The 11,680-nt window shown below is 39.5% G+C and overlaps 1 pseudogene; it reads right to left on the bottom strand.

Moving 5' to 3' along the window:
* Window positions 1-1,022: 1,022 nt before the first annotated feature.
* On the bottom strand, window positions 1,023-1,121 carry LOC145577187 (small nucleolar RNA R71; annotated as a pseudogene).
* Between the last annotated feature and the right edge of the window lie 10,559 nt (window positions 1,122-11,680).

Below are 11,680 nucleotides of genomic sequence, written 5' to 3' on the forward strand. Positions count from 1 at the left end.
TAGGTGAACCACCTTAGTATGCTCTTTTGGATACATGATGATTTTCCTTCATATTGCTTGACTTAGTCGGTTTGACCTCCCAAATTACCGTTTCCATTATGATTGCATGTGGATCCATTGCCCTAGTGTCTTAGATTGATTTTATACAAGTTTTCATTACCTAGTTTAGCCTTAGTTCTACCTCAAACCCCTTCTTGATTCCGAAATAGCTTGATTTAGACATCGTGCACTTGATATCCATTCCCTTGGGTTCGACCTTGACTTGCCACTACGCTAAATAGGGGTTAGTTAAGTTACAAATTTTGTTTGATAGGGTGGGGTGGTAGCCCAACGACCTACCGTTCTCCGTCCCATCAAAATGGCGCCGTTGCCGGGGAATGGTGCTTGAGTGTATGTTGTTTTTGAGTCTATTTCATTTTGATAAAATACAAAAAGATTTTGTTTCTCTAGGCTACATTTGTAGCCGTGCTACTAACATTTTTGTGTGAGTTTTGCATGCATAGAACCCGTGATCGTCCCCTTGTTCCCCTTGATCCGGAAATTGAGAGGACTCTTTCAAGAAGAAGAGTGGATAATAGATCCTTGGCTTATATCTCTTCAAGTGAAGAAGAAATTCAAGAAGAGCAAGGAATGGGTGAAAATCCTAGAATATCCTTGAAGGAGCTTGGAGTGCCCGGGGCATATAGGTTTGAGAGTGGAATAGCTCCACCTACTACCCCGGCAAATGACTTCGAAATCCGGCCGGCAATGATCACCTTGATTGAGAGAAGGCAATATAGTGGGGCTAAGAATGAGAGCCCATTGAACCATTTGAAAGAATTTGAAAAATATTACAACACTATCAAAGTCAATGGGGTCTCTCAAGAATTCATCCGCCTCAAGTTGTTCCCTTTCTCTCTATTAGGAAGATCTTTGGATTGGCTAGACAAGGAGGTGAAGCCCAACTCCTTGAGAACTTGGGATGATGTTACAAAGGCTTTCTTGTCCCGTTTCTATCCTCAAAAGAAGACGGCGGAGGCAAGAGCCTTGATTCAAGGGTTCAAGCAAAGGCCGAGTGAGAGCCTTTATGAAGCATGGGAGAGATTCAAAGAGTATCAAAGGGAGTGCCCTCACCACGGAATCCCCGCATACCAAGTGATCCAAATCTTCTATGGCGGTTTAAGTCCCCAAGGCAAGTCATGCCTTGATGGAGGGGTCGGGGGCCCTATCATGAACAAAACCGAAGAAGAAGTTGTGGACATCATTGAGGACGTGGTTACATATTATAGGGATTGGCAAGATGGGGAGAGAGACTCTTCAAGCAAGCAATCTTCATTGTATTCGTTGGACCATCTCAATGCAATCAACAACCTTTCCTCCCAAATGACAAATTTAGGAAAGGAGGTCACCGCAATCAAAGCTAAGTTGGAGAGCACTTCTACCTCTTCTCAAGCTTCTAATCTTCCCTCCCAATTTAAGGGGAGAGGTACTCCTTCTAACTCTCAACCCCCTCCCTCTTCACATAATATGCCTTTAGGTTGCTTGTTTTGTGATGTATGTGGATCGTATGATCATGACTCTAGTGTTTGTCCTAATGAATGTGTTGATGAATTTGACAACAATGAGTGTGAACATGTTAATTTTGTATCAAACAACAATGTTCAAAGGTTTGATAATCAAAAAGGCCAATGGAATAGGAATTACCAAAACCAAGGCAATTTTGACAACTATAATCATAATGGTGGTTATAGGAACCAAGGGAATCAAGGTTCTCGTGGTAACCATAACCAAGGTTATAGTAGCCAAAATCAAAGCCAAAACTATGGTAATCAAAATCATAATTATGGTAATCAAAACCAAGGTTATGTAAATCATAACCACGGTAATGGAAACCATAATCATGGTGGTGGTAACCATAGTCAAGGTTATGGTTCAAATCAAAATAGGAGTAATTGGAACAATCAAGGAAGGGGAAATTTTCAAAACAATGCTCAAAGAGGTCCCCCACCCGGTTTTGTTCCAAAGACTCAAGGTGAAAATTCCTATTCACAACCTTCATCTCCTAGGACAACCTTGGAAGAGTTGATTGATAATCAAACCAAGATCATTAACACCTATATGGCGGTTAGTGATAAGAAATTCAATGAGGTGATGACCCATAATAAGATGCTTGAGACTCAAATTACCTAATTAGCAAGCACTATTAAGGATTTTGCTAGTCCTTCATCTTTGCCTTCCCAAGGTGTTGAACCAAAGAAACCCGTGTACTCTATTGCCACAAGTGGTGGAAATGATTTTGATGAGGGAGTTTCTTGTTCAAAAGAAGGAAGAGATGAGTGTGGTGCTAAGGAGAATGAAGAGGAAAAATTTGAGTCTAAGGAATTCTTTTGTGAGGTTGACAAAAGAGAAGAGTGTGTTGGTGAAAGGATAAGTGAGGTAGAGAGATTTCCCGATCTACCATATCCCCAAAAATATTTGAGATTCAAAATGGATGAGCAATTTGGGAAGTTCCTTGAAGTTCTTAAGGATGTTCACGATTCTACACCCCCTACCGAGCCAATTCCCGACATGCCTAAGTACTCCAAGTTTCTTAAGGAGATCTTAGAGGAGAAGGAGGATTTTGATGAGGGTAGTTCGGTGGAAGGAGGGAAGTGCTTTAGTGCTCTTATCCATGGTGAACTCCCAAGGAAGATGGAGGATCCGGGGAATTTTTTAATCCCTTGTCAAATTAAGGAAATGGTTTTTGAAAATGCTTTGTGTGACCTTGGTGCTAGTGTGAGTATTATGCCCTTTTCGGTCTTCGAAAGGCTTGATCTAGGTGAGCTTCAATCATCCAAGATAACACTTCAATTGGCCGACCGTTCTATTAAGCTTCCTAAGGGAAGAATTGATGATGTCCCTTTAAGGATTGGAGAGTTTGTTTTTCCGGTGGATTTTGTTGTTCTAGAGATTGAGGAGGATGAACATATTCCAATAATCTTAGGGAGGCCTTTCTTAGCTACCTCGGGAGCTTTAATAGATGTCAAAGGAGGTCAAATTACTTTGAGGTGTGGGAAACTAGAAGAAAGTTTTAAGTTAAAACCAATGCATGAGTCTTTATCTTGTGTCCAAGATATTGCATGTGCTAGTCTTTCTCGTTCCATTGATGGTATGTGCATGATTGATTCTTCTACTAACAATGTTTTTGAGATTGTTGATGATGTTTGTGCAAGTATTGATGATGTTAGTGAAGAAGAATTTGTGATTCAAAAGCCAAAGGATGAGAAAGATATTGGTTTTCCAAATTGGTTCAAGTTTAATTCTCATGAGGAAGAGAAAGCTTCCATGATTAAGGATGTTGAAGTCAAACCGAAGAAAAAGGCTCGTGACTCAAAGAAAACAAGGAAAAGGAAGAAGTTGAGAAGTGAAAAAGAAGAATTTGAAAAGAATTTTGTGAGAGTTTCATCAAGCAATAATGAGAAGTTGCCCAAGGTTGAAGAAGGATTTGCTCTATCAACCACCTTGAAGAAGGTGGTGTTCTTTGATCCTCCATGATTAGGAGGAAGGGTCGAGCTTAGGACCTTAAGCAAGCGCTTCCCGGGAGGCAACCCGGAGTTTCTAACCTTTCTCTTTGATTTTTGAATTTTCTCATTTTTGTTTCTTTTATTACTTTGTCTTTTCTTTTACTTTTCTCCTTATTTGGATTTTTAGGATGTCCGTTTGCGGGATTGGAATTCAACAAATATGCATGATGGATGGAAGGTGTTCATGGCACAAATCATATTTTGTTCGATTCTAGTCGAAATTTGAGGTAAAAGGGTAAGAATTTTTAGAGAGGTGAGATAGGAAATTCATATTTTGAATAATGGAGGAAATTGATACTTAGTGAATTTTTGTGGTGTATACATGAATTTTCAACTTTGAGGACTTTGAAAATGATTTTAGCTACTGCCTATGTTGTTCCTCATCACCATCATGATTCATGTGCGCACCCAAATAGGCAGTAAGTATCAAATTTTTGAGAAAAAAAGAAGGAAGGAGCACGTACAGGTATGTGCGGCCGCACACGAGGCATGTGCGGGCGCACATCACCTCTGTGCGGCCGCACATGAGCTGAACATGCCATTTAACCTTATTCTTCCTCCTTTTTCCCTTCACTCCTTCATTCATCATCTCCTAACTCACGAGCATCACCCTTCAAACCCTCTTCTTGTGTGCACTCCTCCACCCTCATTCATCATCCAAAAACACTCAATTCCTCACCAAAATCACTCCATTCTTACTCAAAATCACTCACAAATCTTTCTACACTACAAATTCCTCACAATTTGACCCAAATTTCACTCACTCTCTCTCCTACTCTTGGTGGCCGAAAATTGGGGGTTTTGTGTGGAGATGGAATTGCTTGCTCAAAATTGGTTTATCTTGCTTCTTTTATGGTATAATCACTAATCCTTGCTTTAATTTTGCCAATTATATCATAAATTTGCATGAATTACAAATTTGTATGAGCATGAATAGTGTAGTATTGATTTTGTGATTTTTGATGCTTGTACTTGATTTTGGTTGTGATTTGGTGATATTTGATGATTGATTTTGCATGACATTGTGTTGTTTGTTGATTTTGTAGCAATTTTCATCAAATTTGGTTGAATTCTTGTGAGTTGAAATTTTGGAAAGTTGGTAGTAAGTGGTGATTTCGGTATTGGCTTTGTGTTTGCTCTTGGATTGATTGAAAAGGAATTTTTCTTGGTTCATTTATATTGTTGTTTGGTTTGGAATTGGTTTGATTGAAAGGAATTGTGAATTTGGAGTTTGGTGATTTTGGTGGTAAGCGGTGAATTTGGGTGTGGTGCTCTTGGTTCTTTGGTTTGTTACTTGATTGGTTGTTGGTGATCTTCTATACCTCTCACAATGTCTAAATACCTCAAGAAACTCACCAAAAAGCGAAAAACCGATGTTAGTATCGAGGAACCTCCGCGCCCAAGTACCTCCACTAGGCCTAGTACATCTTCTAGGCCTAGTACTTCCAACCCATCTTCCTCTCAAACACGACCTCCAACCTCTCTTCCAAAAAAGAAAAATTTCACCGATAAGCAAAAAGCCTTTTACCAAAATCTGAAAGATGAAAGAACCCTCAAACAAACCCGCCATTACTTTCAATCCGATATGCTGAAGTGGGGGATTGATAATGATGTGCGGTCATTGCTTTTGAATTTGAGATTGGGGACTTTCATCGCCGATGCCTACCGCACCTACAAGGAGCCTACCTAGGAGTTCTTGGCTACCTTGGAGCTTGTACCCATTGGAGAGGTATATAGGGTGCGGTTCCAATTGTTCAACAACATTTTTGACCAATCTTTAGAGGAGTTCAACGCCGCTTTGGATTTTGATCCCCATGGGGATATTATTAACGTTGAACACTTCATCTTCCCGGATTATGATCAAGATTCTTGGTGGGAAGACATCTCCGGTGGTAGTGAGTTCATCGCCAACAAGGCCAAGATCTCGGACGTGTACCAACCTTGTCTTAGGGTTTTACACCGTCTATTGGTCTATGTCTTGTTCCCCAAGCAAGAGATGGGGAAATTGAGTAAATTGGAGCTCAAGGTCCTTTGGCTATCTTCTCGCCCGGAGTTTGTGGGCCGGTTGAACTTGGGTTATATCTTCGCCCAATATTGCTTGGAACTTCGCAAAAGGAGGACGGGAGAGATCCCATGTGGGGGTATGGTAACTAGGCTTTTGACTCACCTTCGCCTCAATGATTATCTCCCATTTTGTAAGGAGATCGGGGATGCAGATTCAATCTACCTCGATATGCAACAATTGGGTCAAATCCAATTTATCTCCAAGGGTTTTAGTGAAGGGAGATATGAGTGGCTAAGGGGCAACGAGCATTGGTGCTTCTTGCCTAACCCTAGCTTGACTTCTTTGGCTAGGATTGCCGACAATGTTTGGCATGTTCCCAGGTCCTTCCGGCATCCCAATTTTGATTCCGAGGAGGATGAAGAAGAAGAAGATGAGGAAGAACAACAAAATCAACAACAACAACAACATCAACAACAACAACATTTTTCTCCACAACAACAAGCTCCTCATGAGCAAGAACTAGAGCAAGGGCAACATGCTTTTGCCAATGAAGATTTGAGGGCTCTTAGTGAGCAAATGAGTGGATTGAAAGTCCACGTAGACGGCATGTACGATCAAGACTTTGGGGCCCTCTATGACCAAATAAGAGGTATTCAAGAGATGCAACAAGGTATGTTTATACAACAACAACAAATTTATGAAGCGGAAGTTAACCGTGGGAACATTACTCCCCCGGTTAACTATCCGTATTTCCCGCCCCAACAAGGTCCTCTACCTTCGTTTGGGCATCCTTATTGGTCGGGGCCTTCTAACCCCGACACCGAGCGTCACTATTACCCGGACGAGCATGGTAACTATGATTACAAGGCTCCGGGTGGTAGTGACTATAGGGGGGATCCTAACTACCCCCATGTCCATCCCAACCACCCCTTTGAACTCACTTTGCCCGATAGCTTCACCCCTCTTGCTCCTTGGCAACACGATCTTTTCAAGGGGCATTATGGGTGGCCCGAGGGGTACACCGGAGGATGGGAGCCTTACCCTCATCCCTTCGATGACCCCGAGCGCAACAGAGACCCCGATGGGGCCGGGCCAAGTGGGAGTGGTGGTGGTGATGGTAGTAGTTATTAGTTCCCTTTTTAGCTTCTCATGCTTTTTACCTCCATCCCTCATATTTTTGATACTTGCTTTGTTTTGATCGGGATGTTGAGATGTATTTTCTATCTAGCTTGGGGGAACTAGTAACTTGCTCGGTGACCTTGTTGTTGTTGTGTACATATCTTAGTTGCTTGCATGTTTATTTTCATCCCTCTTTTTGGTTTCCTCATTTTCTTGTTCTCTAGGCTACATTCCTTGTAGCTAGCTTGTTTGCCCTATTTGCTTGGATGTTTGTTGTTTGTGGAGTTGTTTCGCTTGGCATGTTGTTGTTGATGTTCCCTTATATCCAAATCCCTCAATCCAAATCCCTTAAATCCAACTCTTGTAGTTTAGAGTAGTTCTTTAGTTAGTCTAGACTTTATTTCTTTTATTCTTTATTTTCTTTGATAGTTTAGCTTTTCTTTCCTTTAGTTGTATATACTTCTTGCTTTGTTTTTTTTTTCTTTTATTTGTTGTTTTCTTTTATTTGTTTTGAAGTTACTAACCATTTTCTTTGTTCATAGTTTCTTTTATTTCTTTTTTCTCACTTGGTTCCTTGAAGAGCTTATGGATATGAAATGCTACGAGGTGGTTTCTTATTGCTTCGTTTATTTTTGCTATGCTTGGAATCCCGGTGAGACCTTTCTTATTTTTCTCTTTATTTTCCTTGGTTGCATAGGATAGGATTAGTTTAGGAGAAGTTGAATGGTTCGAGGATGGATGCTTGTTAACACGTAATGTGTTTGGGATCGGTGACTTTGTTGTCTATCGATCACTTGTTTGTCGATTGGGATTTTTATTTGTTTAACATGCTTTCTAGTCCATTGCATGCTTTTTCTCCTATGTTTTCCTTTTCTATGTCTCCGTTTCTTTTTCTTTTACTCTCTTTTATTTTACCTTTTTCTCTTTCTTTCTTTTATTTTTCTTTTTATTTTTGATGTGATTTTGAGGCATTCTTTTCATTTCTTTTCTTTTGAGATGAACCTTGTACATTGGACTTGTCTTTTGCATGACTTTCTTCCTAGGTTGTAAAGGTATGCACGGTTTGAGATTATGTTCGGTTGACTCTAGGATGGTGTATGCTAGGGTAGTTGGTTTGAACTAGGAGGATCATGAAGCCGGATTCTACTTGTTTGTGGTATGTTGGTAGTTGCTTCCTATAGTTGATTTGACACCATTGGTGAGTTTTTGCCACAACCTTGTGAGGTTACTTGTTTTTTTAGCCTTCAACATTCCTTGTATGAGCGGCGTGGTTCCTTAACTATGCAAACCTAATCTAATAAAGCTTGATGTATGATTCTCGAACACGAGACCGAACTATCTAGGAAGGACAAAGGCACATTTTTCGGGGTGGTATTTTTCATTTTTCCTATATTTTGTTATTTTCTTTTATTTTGGGTTTACATTTGCCTTCTTGCAACCATTTGAGCTTTATCCCTTCTTTTCAAGCCACATCTTTAGTTATTTGACCTTTTGTTTCATTTACTACCTTTCTTGATTTTTGTGAAGCAATATGATCATTTGAGATGAAGTTTGTGGTGGTTAAGTTGGAATTTTGGTTTTTATGAAAGCGAGATTGTGTTATGATTTCTTTGTGAATAATGGCAAATGAGTATGAGTAAAAGCCATCCTTTATTATAAAAGGCATGGACAAATAAGTGCAAAAGTTGTAAAAGCCGTCCAAAGTTAAAAAAGGCAAGGACTTTGCAATTACAATACAAAAAAAAAAAAAAGAAGAAAAGTGAAAAAATTCAAAAAATATTTTGATGTATTCTTTTCTCCTACTAAGCATTGAGGACAATGCTCCATTTAAGCTTGGGGGAGAAGCGTGTACGCTTTTTGTATATATTTTTGTGAGTATAGCTTCAAGTAAGCTTGGGGGTGTTGTTTTTGTTTGGTAATTTCTTGATTGTGGTGTTAAGGATTGATCACCCTTTTGCTTCACTTTTTAGGAATATCACCAAATTTTTAAATTTTTGCCTACCTTCACCCTTTATGCCTTACGTTACAACCTTTGGGAAAGACCTTTCGACCTAGATAGTTGAGTCACTATTCGGGGGAGGGCATCATAGGTCATTGCCTAAGGAAAGGGGATGCATAGTCAAGATGTCGAGTAGCCTAAAAATATTTCTTTTCCGGTTCCTTCGAGGAATCATTGGGACACTCACTAAAGGGAGATTTGAGACTAGTGGGAAGAACGCGGTAAGATTGTTTGGGATGAAAGTGAATTGTGATAACTAGTTCCTATGCCTAGCATACCCTATGTTTCAATCAACCTTGGATATCTTGAAACGTGCATACCTTAACTACTTGAGAAAGATTGTCATTCATTTGCTTTATAGTCTTTATGTTGATTCATTTCGTAAAGGTTTTATTTTATTTCATTTTCTTTCTTTTTCTTCTATGGTTTGCCTCATTGATGTTTGGTGGAGAGTTATGGGTCAAACTCTTAGGATACCCTTACGAGACCTCACTCGTCCTCATAGGCGACTTTGGGGTTTAAAGGGCTTGTTGTAGCTAAAAACAACCGTGATTCCTACGACAATGAGTTTTAGTGTATATTCTTATCTTGAGTCTTTATTTTTCGTTTTTAATAATATTTTCATCCTCTCTTGTTCTTGCTTTGTTTTGCTCGAGGACGAGCAAAAGTTTAACTTGGGGGAATTTGATGAGTGACATTTTTGGCACTCATTTGGTTCCTTTTTGGATGATTTTTATTTCATTTTATCTCTCTTTTCTTTAGTTTTCCTTAGTTTTATTCTTGTTTTCTTCATTTTATGCTTTTTGTAGTTAGTTTCTCTTTTTCATGTCTTTTTCTAGCTTACTTGTTATTTTTCTCTTTTACTTGCTTTTTATCCTTTGATTGTAGGTTGTGATTGATTGTCCAAGGATTCCCGGGCTTCCTTTCTATAGTTTTCCATTGATTTTCATGCCTAAAGCTTGTGCAAGAAGTTTCAAGTCAATGAGAGGTTCAAGGAGCATGCTTCAAAGTCTTGTTTATGCCTTCCTCATGGCTCATTTTCTTCAAGAAATTCAAGGAAGTTGCTGCCCACCTTGTCCTCCATCATCATCATCTAGGATGCGTGCACCTCGTGAGCAAGGGCAAAGAAGAAAGGAGGAAGCTGCAGCTATGTGCGGGCGCACTTGAGGAGTGTGCGGCCGCACATCTGTCGTGTGCGGCCGCACATCAGGTGTGTGCGGGCGCACATTCCTGGGTACACTCCTTCGAGCGCCCGCACTTACGAGGGTCTATTTTTGGGCGTCATTACCGACCTCCTCCTTATATATATAGTTATTTCTACCTATTTTTGGAGAGAGTTTTTAGAAGGAAGTTTTAGTTTTAGATTGAATTTGATAGTTAGTTTTTGGGAGAATTTTAGAGAGAGAAACTCAAGAACTAGAGAGAGAAACTCATGATTTTTGGTGATTGCTCAAGGATTCCTCATTGTATTTGATCTTTGGATTAAAGTTTTGTAAGGATCTTCTTCTTGATTTCAATACAAGTTTGATTTTAGTTGATTTCATTAGTTTTTCATATTGTTGATGATTGATTTGGTTATTGATTGAATTTTGATTGATTTTGATTGATTGTTGGTTTAATCTTTGAATTCAAGCATGTTGATAATGAATTTGATGAATGTTGTAGTTTTGATTTCCATTTCTACGGCTAGTGAGTAGTTTCCTAGCTAGGGAGATGGTGAAGCATGTATGAATGATGGAATAGTGTAATTTGGGGATAATTGATGGAGTTGATGATATGATTAAATTTGGTTGATATTTCATGTGCATGTGTGTGATTAATTGAGGTTTGGCCATCTTTGATTAATACACTAGATTGCATTGTAAGCTTGTTATGATACGGACCATTGATTAGTAGACTTGCAATTTCACGATTGAGGTGCTTTGTGACGTTCCCTAGGTAGTGTTTAGCGTAGTTGATGCTAGTTAGACCTCTAGGTGAACCACCTTAGTATGCTCTTTTGGATACATGATGATCTTCCTTCATATCGCTTGACTTAGTCGGTTTGACCTCCCAAATTACCGTTTCCATTATGATCGCATGTGGATCCATTGCCCTAGTGTCTTAGATTGATTTTGTACAAGTTTGCATTACCTAGTTTAGCCTTAGTTCTACCTCAAACCCCTTCTTGATTCCGAAATAGCTTGATTTAGACATCGTGCACTTGATATCCATTCCCTTGGGTTCGACCTTGACTTGCCACTACGCTAAATAGGGGTTAGTTAAGTTACAAATTTTGTTTGATAGGGTGGGGTGGTAGCCCAACGACCTACCGTTCTCCGTCCCATCAGGTTCAATCTCTTTTAGGATGGATTTGTACCTTTATCCCCGAATATCTAGTCATGGTTTAGGACTACTATGCAGTTAGCGATCTCATGGATCGTGAAGGGTGTAACCTTTACCTTGTGAACGGTTTACAAGTTCCTAAAACTTTTTGGCGATTCTTTTTTGCTCTACCTTCTTTCCCATTGGACGCCACCATGTTTAAATGTATGATCACATTGAGAGCCCAAGTGTGGGATGCTTGAAATATTCCCTACACGTGGTTGTCTTTTATGATCCGTGAACGGTTTACATGTTCCTTAAAACTTGTTGGTGATTCCCTACATTCCTTATCCCTAATCGTTGTCCCTAATCGTATATGTCAATTCCCACTTCCTTAGAGTGCCAAGCATATCCACATCATGCTTTCATAAGGGCACTTCAAACGACGCCTACAATTTGGCGACTCCATTGGGGAGAATTCTAAGTTATTAATCGATTTGAGTGATCGTTATTTAATTGAGATGAGTGGATGAGACTTGAAAGATTCTTGAATTGTATTCCTACGATTTAATTGGAATTGTCACATATGCATATACATTTTAGCTTACCTATTTTTTCCACAATAGTACGTGTTCTATGTATGTGGCTAGCCTCGGGGGATTTAAGCTATATCAACCTGAAAACGTTCATGATAATAAGGGTTCATCCGAG

This window comes from Chenopodium album, chromosome 13, assembly GCF_948465745.1.
Source record: "Chenopodium album chromosome 13, dcCheAlbu1.1, whole genome shotgun sequence".
Taxonomy (NCBI): Eukaryota; Viridiplantae; Streptophyta; class Magnoliopsida; order Caryophyllales; family Amaranthaceae; genus Chenopodium; species Chenopodium album.